At 36.1% G+C, this 12,730-nt stretch overlaps 1 protein-coding gene across 3 annotated transcripts in view; it reads left to right on the top strand.

The window, feature by feature from the left end:
• Positions 1–12,730, top strand: part of FAF1 (Fas associated factor 1) — a 470,490-nt gene that overhangs the window by 279,244 nt on the left and 178,516 nt on the right. The gene's annotated exons all lie outside the window — the stretch shown is intronic.

The raw sequence follows: 12,730 nt of genomic DNA, 5'->3' as shown, positions 1-12,730 counted from the left end.
GTTGTTTATAATACATATGTGCACTACTTAATCTCTGGCATTTGTGTTTACAAGTTAACATGCTGTCTATTGCATTTGAACAGCTGTAACATATGTGATGAGATTCCTTAATAAGTCATTTTCTTGAGCAATAGAAATATGAATCTGGAGAATGGCATTCCCAGCTTGTTAAGTTGTGCTTTTAGACTCTTGGGTTTTAAACAATCAGTTGCCTATAATTCTCTGTTTGAGAAAGGTAGTGAAGAGAGCATTGTAACCTGTTTCAGAGCTAGTAGAGATTCCATGGCATTTTTTAATGTGCAAAGAAAAAGGCTGTTTGCAACTGTGTTCAATTGGCTAAATTCCTTTAAATTTTCAAACAGAAAGAGAAGGATTAAAATGAAAATTTATGCATGATAAGTAGCTTTTTGAGTTCAAGGTCACTTAATCAATAGTCGTATCAGTTGCTAGCCCACATCATGACATTGTTTAATATTCTACATGTATAATAGATAGGGTTTTTTTTTTTTATGAATATCTACAAGAGATTGTTGGTACTGATTGTTCCCACAGTCAATGAAATCTTTTTGTTCTTTTATTTTATGTTTGTTGACAGTTGTGATCAACACGGAATGAACTGCTTTACAGTTTATTACTTTCAAAGTACAAATTTGAATGCTGTGGATTCAGATGTATAAAAGAGATAAAATTACAGACAGCTTTGAGTGGCAGTTACATATCAAACCTCACGGGGTTTTGACAGGCAACGAATATCGTTATTAGACGCTTTTTCCATAATTGCTGACATTTATCCAGTGTTTCACAGTATTTGCTAATGTATTAATGCAGTCAATCTCTGAGAGGCTGCACATGCCTTTTTAGCCCTGGCTTTTATGGGATTCTGAAATTCATAGACCCACAGATACTTATTCCCTGCTGGTTGCCGTAGTGACAGAGCTCAGAGATAAGCCAAGACAGAGCCCTTTTGTGATTGCTTTTCAGGTGACATTCAGCGGCAGCTTGAGTAGAGTGTCCTTTTATAGTTCCTGTAATTCAGAAAATGATAACAGCTTTCTGCTGCTTAGAAGGGAAGTCTGTGGACTGCTCCCGGTGGGATTTCAGTTTGCTGTGCCACTTCATACCAACACCAGCCTGATAAAGTTCTTATTATTGTGGAGATTTCAAAGTGCAAGGGGATGGAATTAATTATGACAGGTTAGAAAATACAGGACTGATGCTACAAATAAAACTTTAAAGAACCAATATGTGTTTTCCAACTATATGTAACAAGTTAATTTGGATATTTTAAACTCTTAGTGATGATATAGTTAGGCCTTGCTAAGTAAGTAAATGCAAGTGACTTCTAAGTGTTGGTGAACCATGCTAGCTGTTCCATCTCAAAGTTTAGAAGTTATCTTTCATTTCTGTGTATCATTTTCTCATTTTGAAACCATTGCCTCAACATCTTGCTGTTTCAGAAGCAAAGAGCTATATTTGGATAGTGTCAGGGTTATTTTACTTTCTTTTCAGTATTCTTAGCAGTGGAATAATTAAAAATGAATGTGTTATGAATAGCAGCTTATATAAATTTTTTCAAGTTCAGAAGACAACACTGTGATGATAGAGCATGGTGGTATGGGAAAGGGGTGGGCAGATCAAGGAATCACTGGAGAAAATAGAATCTTACTTGGTAAGAACATAGATGTCCTAAGAAGCCATGTTTTTTCCATAGACTCTGGAAGCTAAGAGAGTTAATAGTCTTAATTCTAGAAGAAGGAAAACTCTAGTAACAACGGATAAGTATGAGAAGCTGTGATAGCTGAAGCCACTGTCTCTGTAGTTGATGTTATTGAAAAGAGGCAAAACCAAAGAAACAAAAAACACCAAGAAGAAGCAGGAACACTAACCTGAATTAAACCATGCAAATCTGAAAGAAGGTATTAAGCATTTACATATCTTACCCCTAAAATTAAAATGTAATTTTCCAGTAAACAGGAAGGAAGCTGAATGAGTTGAATATAGAAGTAAGTAACTAGAGAATCTGAAGAGATGAAAAAGAAGAGATGTTTTCCCTGATTTGTAAATTGCTAGTGAACCATGCTAGGTGAACAAGCATATGGATAGCACATGGATGAGGACTTAGAAGAAAAATTTGGCCTAAAACATCTAATTGGTAATATTGGATTAGGTGTGCAATTGAAGAGCTGGAGATCTGATTTGTGTTACTTGTTTCTAACCTTTCAATCTCATTTAGAGCAGATGTAAACTCGACTGTCATAAAATTCAAATATTTGTAATTCAGACAAAAAAGGGTAAGCTTCAGACTAGTGACAAATAAATATGACATTTTCAAATGATATTTAATAGACCTTTATTAACAATGTGTTACCACATGGTGTTCATTGCATTTCTTACTGTTTTACAGTTAGCTTAATCAATCATCTGCTTTGATATATTAAAAGGGAAGAGAGATTTATAAGAATTGTATTATTATATGATATGCTTTTCTGTGCTGTGGTTAGTGATTTCCACTGGGAAATCACTCTCAAAATTTCGTTATGCACTAAGAAAGTCTTTAGGATCATATCATCCTCACAGTATTTTAAAACTGATAAATGTCAGCTTAAATTAAAAAAAAATTTTTTTTTAATTTATTCATGAGAGACAGAGACATAGGCAGAGGGAGAAGCAGGCTCCATGCAGGAAGCTGAATGTGGGACTTGATCCTGGGTCTCCAGGATCATGCCCTGGGCTGAAGGTAGCGCTAAACCACTGAGCCACCTGGGCTGCCCTGTCAGCTTAAATTTTACTAAAACAAAAAACAAACAAACAAACAAACCAGAAAAATAAGAACTATAGGATAGGGAAAAAGGGTATAAACAGTTTCTCAGAAAATGTAATGATTCCATGTTTAAAAATGGTTATCATGTTCAGGAAATTGTTTCTTTTTATTAACTTGATTATTGTTCCCTGAATTCAGAAGCAGAAGTTTCATCGTGATGTTTATCGATTTTCAGATGATTATAAATTCAAAAATAATTTAATGAAAATTACCATTTTGCAGTAAGAACATTTAAAATAACTTTCAAAGACTGAAGTTTAGTTATTAATAAAAAAATATGTTACAACTGGGATACCTTGCTGGCTCAGTCAGTAGAGCATACAACTCTTAATCTCAGAGTTGTGAGTTCAATCTCCATTTTGGGCATTGAGATTACTTAATAATAATAAAAAAAATTGTTATAGCTAAAAATGGAGTACATTTGTGCTTGACTGCTAGGAAATTAAAAAAAAAGTCTAGATGAAATACAACCATTTCTTTTCACCTCTATAATTATTATTCTTTTTGTTGTTAACAAAAACAGTAATAACAGGAACAATATCCATTTATCTTACTTTGTTTAAGCACCTTGCTGGTACTTTTTATGTTTTATCCCTAATATTCCCAGTAATCAATCCTGAAAGGTAGATGTTATTGCTTATTTATACATGAAAGAACTGAACTCAGAGTGATTTAGTGACTTGTGTAACAATGCACAGAGAAGAACTGGTAGAAAGATCCTGGCCTAGGTTTGACTCTAAAAGGCTACCTCTTTACACTGTACCATAAGGGATTTCCTTATGAACCCTAAATCTCAAGTTCTTTTTTTTTTAATATTGTATTTATTTATTTATTCAAGAGAGACACACAAAAAGAGGAAGAGACATAGGCAGAGGAAGGAGAAGCAGGCTCCTGCAGGAAGCCTGATGTGGGATTCGGTCCGGGGATTCCACGACCATGCCCTGAGCAGAAGGCAGATGCTCAATCACTGAGTCACGCAGGTATCCCCCCCAGGAAGTTCTTATTTTTTCTTCCCTACACAGTTCTCCAACTTCACCTATTATGAACGTTCAGATATTTTCCTTAAAGAATCTGTTTTGTCCAATTAGATTAGTCCCTTTGCCTTAAGCTCATCTTAGACCTGTCTGGGCATAATAATAGCAATAGATAGTACTGTAAAAGTACAGTGCACAAAGTAGTCTTAGCAATGTATATAATAATATAACTCAATCTTTCTAACTACTGTTGGAGGTGGAATTTATTATTTGTCCCATTTTACACGTGAACAAACTGAGGCATATTCATATGACATCGTAATTAAAAGTGGCAGTGGTATTTGAGCCCAAGTAAAATAGAGTTCATAGCCTTACCACTTTGTATGCCTCTCGTAATAGCAGAAGTAGATGAATGACAGGACATGTGTGAAAGCCTGCCATCTGTGTTCTTCACCATGGTATAAATGTTCACTGTGGAACAGTTCATAGATGAGCATGCCATGTTTGTGTCAGTAATTCTACTTTTATGGAATATGAGGTAGAAAATGGAAACTAGATCTTTCTATAATTTACTGTGAAGCATGACCACTGTGTGTATCACATTTACCGGTTCTCCTTTTCTTTATTTTAGATAAATAGACCATTGACAACTTTATTTACTCACAAGCTTTTAACATTCAAGGAGAGGATATCATTCTAGCCTTTTCACCTCCAAAGCTGAGGGTTTACCAGTTGATCCATAAAACTCCAGAAATGATATTAAATGCCATTTCCATTTTAAACATGGAAGATACTATGGCTAGTTATTTAAAAACTTGTCCAAGGCACAGAGACAGGATTAAAACTTGGAAGCTTGTTTATACTGAACATTAGAATATTGCCAGTAGCCTAATTCCACATACTTAAATCAGGTAACTATGTATAGAAAAAGAGCACTGAATTTAGAAGTCAGAAAACCTTGTTTCTAATGTAGGCTGAGTATAAGATCATTTCTTTACCTGTGCTCTGTACCCCATTCCCCTTTGTCTTCTCAAAACTATACAATATCAATGATCTTTTTTTCAATATTTTAACTAATCTCATTGTACTGGATGTTCTGTCCACATTTGTGCACAAAAACCTCTCATCAAAGAAACACACTTATACACACCATAAAAACAAATATGCTTATAAAAACCTCTCATCAAAGAAACACACTTATACACACCATAAAAACAAATACACATATACATATGAAAACAAATCCTCCCGGGATCCCTGGGTGGCGCAATGGTTTAGTGCCTGCCATTGGCCCAGGGCGCGATCCTGGAGACCCGGGATCGAATCCCACGTCGGGCTCCCGGTGCATGGGGCCTGCTTCTCCCTCTGCCTGTGTCTCTGCCTCTCTCTCTCTCTGTGTGACTATCATAAATAAATAAAAATTTAAAACAAAAAAACAAAAAAAACCCAAATCCTCCCTAATTTTACTACTTTTTCTCCAACTCTTTGCAGCCAAAATTCAAAAAGAGTTATCTTTGTTTACCATCTCCATTTTTTTTTCTGTTCCACTGATTCCTCTCCTCACACCACTCTCACCTTCAACCCATTTCTTCACTGAAATAGCTTTTCTTTAGGTACCATTCACTGCCATGTTGCTAAACCAGGTCAGCCTCTCAATCCTCATTGTAGCTATACTTGATTTCTTAACAGTGTTATGACAAAAAAAATCAAACCTTTTAATTGAAATACATTCATTTGGGAAATTATACAAATCATAAATGTACAGTCTGATGCATTTTTGCAAAGTAAATACCTTCATGTATTCAGCATCCAGATTAAGGAAGAGAACATTTGCAGCATTCCAGAAGGCCCTCTCAGGTCCCCTTCATCCAAAAATAAGACCCTAAATTAGTTTTGTCTGGTTTTCAACATATATAAATGGAATCGTATAGCATATACTGTTTGTCTCCTTTATTCATTCTTTGATTTCTCCTTTCCTTTCTTCCTTCTTTTAATCTTATCTTTATGAAATTCATTCATATTCTTATATGTAGCTATATTTGATTCATTTTTATTGCTTTACAATACTCCATTATGTGGATGTTCCACATTATTCATCTGTTTTACTATTGATGGGACAAGCATTTCAGTAGTTTCCACTGCTGGGCTATTTTCAGTACTACTTCTCAGCTGTGTTAGATCCTGTTGAAAATTCCTCCTTTCTGAAATGCTCTTCTCTTGCCTCCCAGGATACCATACTCTCTTGGTTTTTCCCCTGCCTCTGCTCTTTTCTGTCTCTTTTGGAAGTTCATCCTTCTCTCTACCCAGTCATTAAATATTTGAGATCGTTAAGGCATAGTTCCATGTGCTCATTTTGTATGTTCTCTCTAGGCATTTTCATCACGCCTATAGCTTGCTTAAATTAAATCCATGTAATGGTGATTAACAAATTTATATTTCTAGCCAGTCCTCCCACGTCAGTTCCAGGAAAGGCTTTTTATCATCTCTTAGAATTAACCATAGTACCTTAAATTCTATATATCCAAAACTAAATTTGTATTTTTCCCCAGCCATACCTGGTCCCCTTCTAAAGTTCCCTGATTCCATGAGAGATACATAATTTTGGCATTATATATCTCTCACATACATTCAATTCTATCCATCCCTACCACCACCACCCAAATACAAGATACCAACTTCTTGAATCTGTATTATTGCAAAAGCCTACAGATTGGGCTCTTGTATCCACTCTCACTTCTCTTCAAGTCTGCGCTTCATACTACGTCAGGATAATTCTTTAAAACAAACAACCAAACATATATGCTCAAGTAGTCTCTCTGTTTAAATCCCAAATAAAGACAAGAATCATTAGCATAACCCACCCTTCATAGTCTGATTTCTGCTTACTTCTTTAGTGTTGTCTTGTTATACTGTCCCTTGTTTTTTAACTACACTGATCTTCTGTGAGTTCTTCTAATGTACCATCATTGGGCCTTTGCAAATGCTGTTCTCTCTACCTGAAACAGTCATACTCCCCAAGATCTGTGCTTTATAATTCTTACTCATTCTTCCAACTCAGTCATTTCTTCATCGAGGCCAGTTTTTCATTGTATTTACCACAGTTGTGATTTTATATTTTACTTAAGTGAATATTTCCACTTTAAACTAAGTTCCCCCTCCCCCCTCATGAATAAATAAGTAAAATCTTAAAAAAAGGGGGGAGGGCAGCCTGGGTGCCTCAGCGGTTTAGCGCCACCTTCAGCCCAGGGCCTGATCCTGGAGACCTGGGATTGAGTCCCATGTCGGGCTCCTGCATGGAGCCTGCTTTTCCCTCTGCCTGTGTCTCTGCCTCTCTTATTTAGGTTCTCATGATTTTCTCATTTCCCTGTTTCAGGTCTCCTTCTCTTATATCTCCCAGTCCAACTTCCCTTCTACAGTGTAATTATTTCTGTGAAATGCATTTGCATCATGTTATTCCCTTGTGTCAAATCTCTCTGGGGTTTCAAATTGCCTATAGGATAATGTCTATGCTCCTTAATGGGACATATATGACTCATCATGATTGGACTTATGCCCTTCTACCTGTATGTCTCACTATTTTGTACCTTATCTGCCCTCCAACAGCACTAAATTACTTGTTTCTTAGATGTATTGTCTCCTTTCTTGCCATTTTGCCATTGCTTATGTTACTTCCTTTTCTTCTTCTAAGGTGCTTGCACGCCTCATGGCCTGCTCCTTAATCAAATTATCCTTTAAAGATTCAGCTGGCACTCTTTTGTGACATTTTCCCTTGAAGTCCTCAGGCAAAGTAAGGCATTTCCTCCTCTTGTTCTTTTAGGGGACTTAACCACATTGGTAATTAGTTATTTACACTTCCTATGTGTAAGTACATTTTACTACTTGTTTGTGGATCCCTCAAGTATGTGTAGACACATACTTGATATTTAGTGATAGAGTGATTAGTGATTAGAGAAGAGTGACTAGAAGAAATGAGGAATGGTTAGACTTTAAAGTGAAAAGACTTAAAAAAATAAAAAATAAATAAAGTGAAAAGACGTGAAATTCATGTTGTATAGTGGATTCCTTCTATTATTCTTGTTAGGACTGTGGTCAGCTGCACTGTGTAGAGGGAGGAGCTATAATGCATTTGACTTTGGCTAGTTAGAGTTCTTACTGTGTCATCAAGATCAGCTTGATAGTTTTTTTTTTTTATTGCATATCTGCTTACTACATGGCACTTCAGGCAGAAACTGAGATTCAGAGAGGTAAATAGATGGCCAACGACACTAGAAAGTAATAAAGTTGTAGAGTTCTAGTCTAGAATCCAGTTCTTCTGACTTGACTACCAGAATGCCTCCCATGGAACCATATGACCTTTCTGTTTAGCTATACCACTGCAATACCATTTATCTTCTGATCTGTGAGAAATTTTTCAACCTGAGCCAAAATTCCTGAAAATTTCTGAAGTACAATCAAAATGGAACATTGTCCCTCAAATGCCAGTGAAAGTGAAAGTATCATTTAGCAAAGTCTTCCAAGTGCTTTTTACTTGGTAGGGGTTGTTTGGGGCTTGGTATATCTCTTGAGCTAACTGATATTTTAGGCTCTGAGGGAATGAATCTCAATACAAACTCAGTGTAGTTAGGAGATGGAAAGAGGAGCAGGGTCATGATGTTGAAGATGATATTAATGAGCCTAGAGTGTAGAGTAGCATACCATATGGAATTACAAAGTCTAAGATGATGAAGTCATAGAAGAGGACTTGAGAAATAAAGATAGAATCTATAAGAAACTCCAGGCTGCCTCTCATTTGGCCCCAACTGTGACTACCCCTACCTCCAGATATAGATAGCTGTACTATCAGAGGTTCCCAAGAGGAGCCATATTCCCTTCACCTCACAGAATCCACAAGGACACCCACTCTGCTAGAGTTGATCACTGCCATTTGCCTCTAGCTATCTTTGGGTGTCCCAGTGGCAGCCTACTTATTCTTAAGCCCCTAGGAACCCACCTTAGTCGATGCCTTCTGGGTTGGCAAAACAAGAGGGTGATTTTGTATCCTCCTTTCCTAAATAGACTTCACCCAAGACTGGTTATAGCATAGTATTTTTTCCTCCCAGGCCATAACTGAGTAAAAGTTTTAATGTTAGGATTGGAAACGTTTGAATGATGTCATTATTATGTCAAATAAGTTTGAGTGTCATTTGAGCTGGGGAAGATTTCATATGACATCATTTAGCAGGCTCTTAGAATAGACGGTGATGAAATGTGTGAGTGTCTTGAATGACAAAGTGTAGGGAAAAAGGTATGATACATTGCAGCAAACAGGCCCAGTTTATAATCTCTCCTCTGAACTTGCCATCTGTTTAACCTTGGGCAAGTCATGTAAGTCATATGGACTTTGGTTTCTCTAACAGACAAATGAGTTATATTAGAAAATATACATGGGACCAACCTAAAGTAGCTTTAGACAGATTTATTAGTTTTACTAAGTCTCTGTTTCCTCAGCTGTCATATGGGAATATTAGCAACTTTAGGATGGAATGTGTTAATGAATATTAATTGCCTGGTTAAATAAAATTAGTTTCTTTCATATGGGTGAACAGATATATATTCTAGACTTAGAACAACTTGAGTTAGAATTAAATCTCAGTCCCACCAAGGGTAATAAATCTCTCAGGACTTCTGTTTCCTGAAACAGAGGTAATAATACCAACCTTATAGCACCCTGTGTTAATGGGATGTTGGGGAGGAATTTAAAGTGCCTGGTGCATAGTAGGTGCCTGAAAAATATTAGAATCCTCTTACTTTCTCTCCATCATCTTTCCCACCCCCAACTCCAAGATTTCCCCTAATTCTAGAATTCTTTGATTCTATACACTTCTAATGTGTCTTTAGCAAATGAAATTAATCAACTAAAAAAAATGGGTAAATTTCAAATAATATGCAGCTCCCAAATGGCAACCTTACTAGTGTTCTTCAAAACATAAAGCTTTCCTTCTCATCATTTCTTGCTCCCACTTTGCTGAGATATCTCCAGGTATTTTATTTTGCTTTGAAGAAATGTTTTTGACGTTACTATATGTTGATCAAAATCATGTATAAAATGATTTATTCCTCACTTCTGGAAAAAATTTTCACTAAAAATGAATTAGTTCACTAAAAAGTTTTGTTATACTCACATTAAGGTTCTTTTTTTTTCTCTACTGTAGTACTTTTCAGTAAGTTTATTCAGCTCAAAGTTATAGATTGATTAGTATTTGGAAAATAAGGCTTGTAATTAGCACACAAAAATGACTACTGCCTATTTTAAAGAGTTAGCACTTTAGCATATACTTTTTTGGCATTGACACAAGTAAGTGCTGCAGATATGAATTTGCCGTCAAAAGCATGCTTGACTCAGGAATAAAACATTATTTTGTCATAAGTAAAAATATTTTTGAAAAAGTATTGGATTTGAGGATTTTCCCAATTTTTAATACAAAAGATTATTCTTGGGGTATGTGTGTGTACATACAAGAACCTAGTGAACGAGTAACAAACATATGCACACATATCTAGAGAGATTTAGAGAATTTAGTGCTTCTTATATTTATCAGTTTAAGTCCTAAAAAAAATAAGATAGTAAAATAATGCTGATATATTATTACTCCTAGGTGAGTTGTAATTTACAATATATTGGGGTTTTGGGGGGCATTTTTAACTTATTTAAATTAGATTAATTAACATATAATGTATTACTGGTTTCAGAGGTAGAAGTCAGTGATTCATCAGTCTTATATAATACCTGTTCATTATATCATGTGCCCTTTATAAGGTGGGGCCATGGGGTAGTTGGGTATTTTTATGTATAGCATATACTACTAGATAGTTTCTATACCTATCTGAAAACATTTTTATTAGCTATTTTATGCATTGTCATAAATTTGGGAGCCATCATATTTTACGAAGTAGAGTTGAAATGACATTTGAGGGGTGTGTGGGTGGCTTAGATGGTTAAGTGTCTGCTTTCTGCTCAGGTCATGATCCTCAGGTCCTCAGGATGGAGGCCTTCATTGGGTTCCCTGCTCAGCAGGAAGTCTGCTTCTCCCTCTCCCTCTCCCTCTGCCTCTCCTCCCCTCTGCCCCTGCTCCCTGCTCATGCTCTCTGGAGCACCCACATGTACTCAACAGAGAGAGAGCACTCTCTGTCTTAAATAAATAAATAAAATCTTTAAAAAACAAAAAAAAAAGTGATATTTGAATACTCTAATTCCCTTGAAATCCATAGGGATGAAATACATTAGAATGCAAAGATAACTATACAGGAACATTAAATATGAAAGAAACTAGTATGCTTTATCAAAAAAATGAAAATGTTTAAGTTCATTCAAATTATGTTGATGTTGAATTTGAATGGTCTTTATTTTGCTTATTTTGATTGGTGGTTTCAGGTCATCGGTTACTAAATCAAATTTAACCTGCTATCTTATGTCAGAACCCTTTTGGGCCTTAATGCTTTTTACTCAGACCCAGAGATCTATCAGCACTCTGATAATACTTTTTAGTGTTTCTTATCTCACTTTGGAGTGGCTTCCAGGCTTTTTCCTTCTAGGCAGATTACCTGTTTCTCTAGAAAATCATAAGTATCTTTCATATTTTACCCTGACAAGAAAAGTAAGCAAAGTAATCCTTTAAATTAAAGTAATAGACATTTATTATATGGCAGTTCTATCAGAGCAACCTGCTAAGCACTATGCAGGTTAAAACTGAGACTCTTAAGATTCAGGTTGTTCCTTTAAGGGCCTTAGGATCAAATACCTAAACAGAGACATAGGCAAAGTTGAAACACAAACCAAGAATTCTCAACATTCGCAATAAGGGCGTAGGAGTTGAGCAGAGGAGAATCATGTGACTGGAATAGGCCAAGCATAGATTAACCAGCAAGGTGAAATTCTTTTTTTTCTAGTTTCTAGATAGCACCCATTTATGATGCCGTGCCTAACTTTGTATTCAGACTCTAATTTTCCCAGGAGGAAAAGCCTCAACAAGATGCACAGCAGCACTATGTCTATGTGCTTGCGACCAAAGCTGTTAGCATAACTGCCTGTGTTTTGCCAAGGAATTAGATGCTGCTGGAAGAATATCCAGAGCTCCTATGTTTTCTGTCCAAAGAGTTTCCCAGTGTTGTGGGGTAAATGGCATCCCACTATTGACTAGACATGAGCCAAATGGCTGGTTGGTACTCTTTATGCATGCAAAGCAGGCTTGAGAGATATCCCTGCATATTTGAAGATTCTGTCATTATGATGAGCTGAAGTCACCACTGATTAACACCGTAGGGGCACCTGGGTAGCTCAATTGGTTAATGTCCACCTTCAGCTCAGGTCAGATCCTGGGGTCCTGGGATTGAGCCTGCATCAGGCTCCCTGCTCAGTGGGAGCCTGCTTCCCCCTCTGCCCCTTGCTTGCGCCCTCTCTCTCTTTCTTTCTCTCAAATAAATGCATAAATTTTTTTTTTTAAAGTACTGTAGCTTTCTAAAATGATGACTTTTTCCACTAACAGAACCTCTTTATCAAACTTAAAATGAGCAGCCAGCTTGAGGTAAAAGCACCTTCTAACCAAAGGTTTTGTCTTCATTCTCTGTGAATACGTTATGATTATAGAATAAAGCAAAAGACTTTATTGTCTTGATAAGATCCTAGATTCTTATAATCAATATTTCATTTATGCTTTTGTTAATAAATGACTTTCCAAATGTTAAGAAAGTAAAGAAAAATACCTTGAGAGTATTTTCTCGTAAGTTACCCCTTCTGTATTTTGGCTTGGGAAAAATTTTGCATTTGTAAGCAGATGGATGGTTTTATGTATATATGATGGTTTTAAAATTTTGTGGAATTATTAAGATGCTGAAATTATATTGCTGTACCAAAATTACAATGGATTCATCAATGAATGTAGTTTTCTGCAAACAAGCA

This window comes from Vulpes lagopus, chromosome 23 (genome assembly GCF_018345385.1).
Source record: "Vulpes lagopus strain Blue_001 chromosome 23, ASM1834538v1, whole genome shotgun sequence".
Classification (NCBI taxonomy): Eukaryota; Metazoa; Chordata; class Mammalia; order Carnivora; family Canidae; genus Vulpes; species Vulpes lagopus.
Note: the sequence above shows the minus strand (reverse complement) of the source record. Positions and strands in the feature narration are given on the sequence as shown.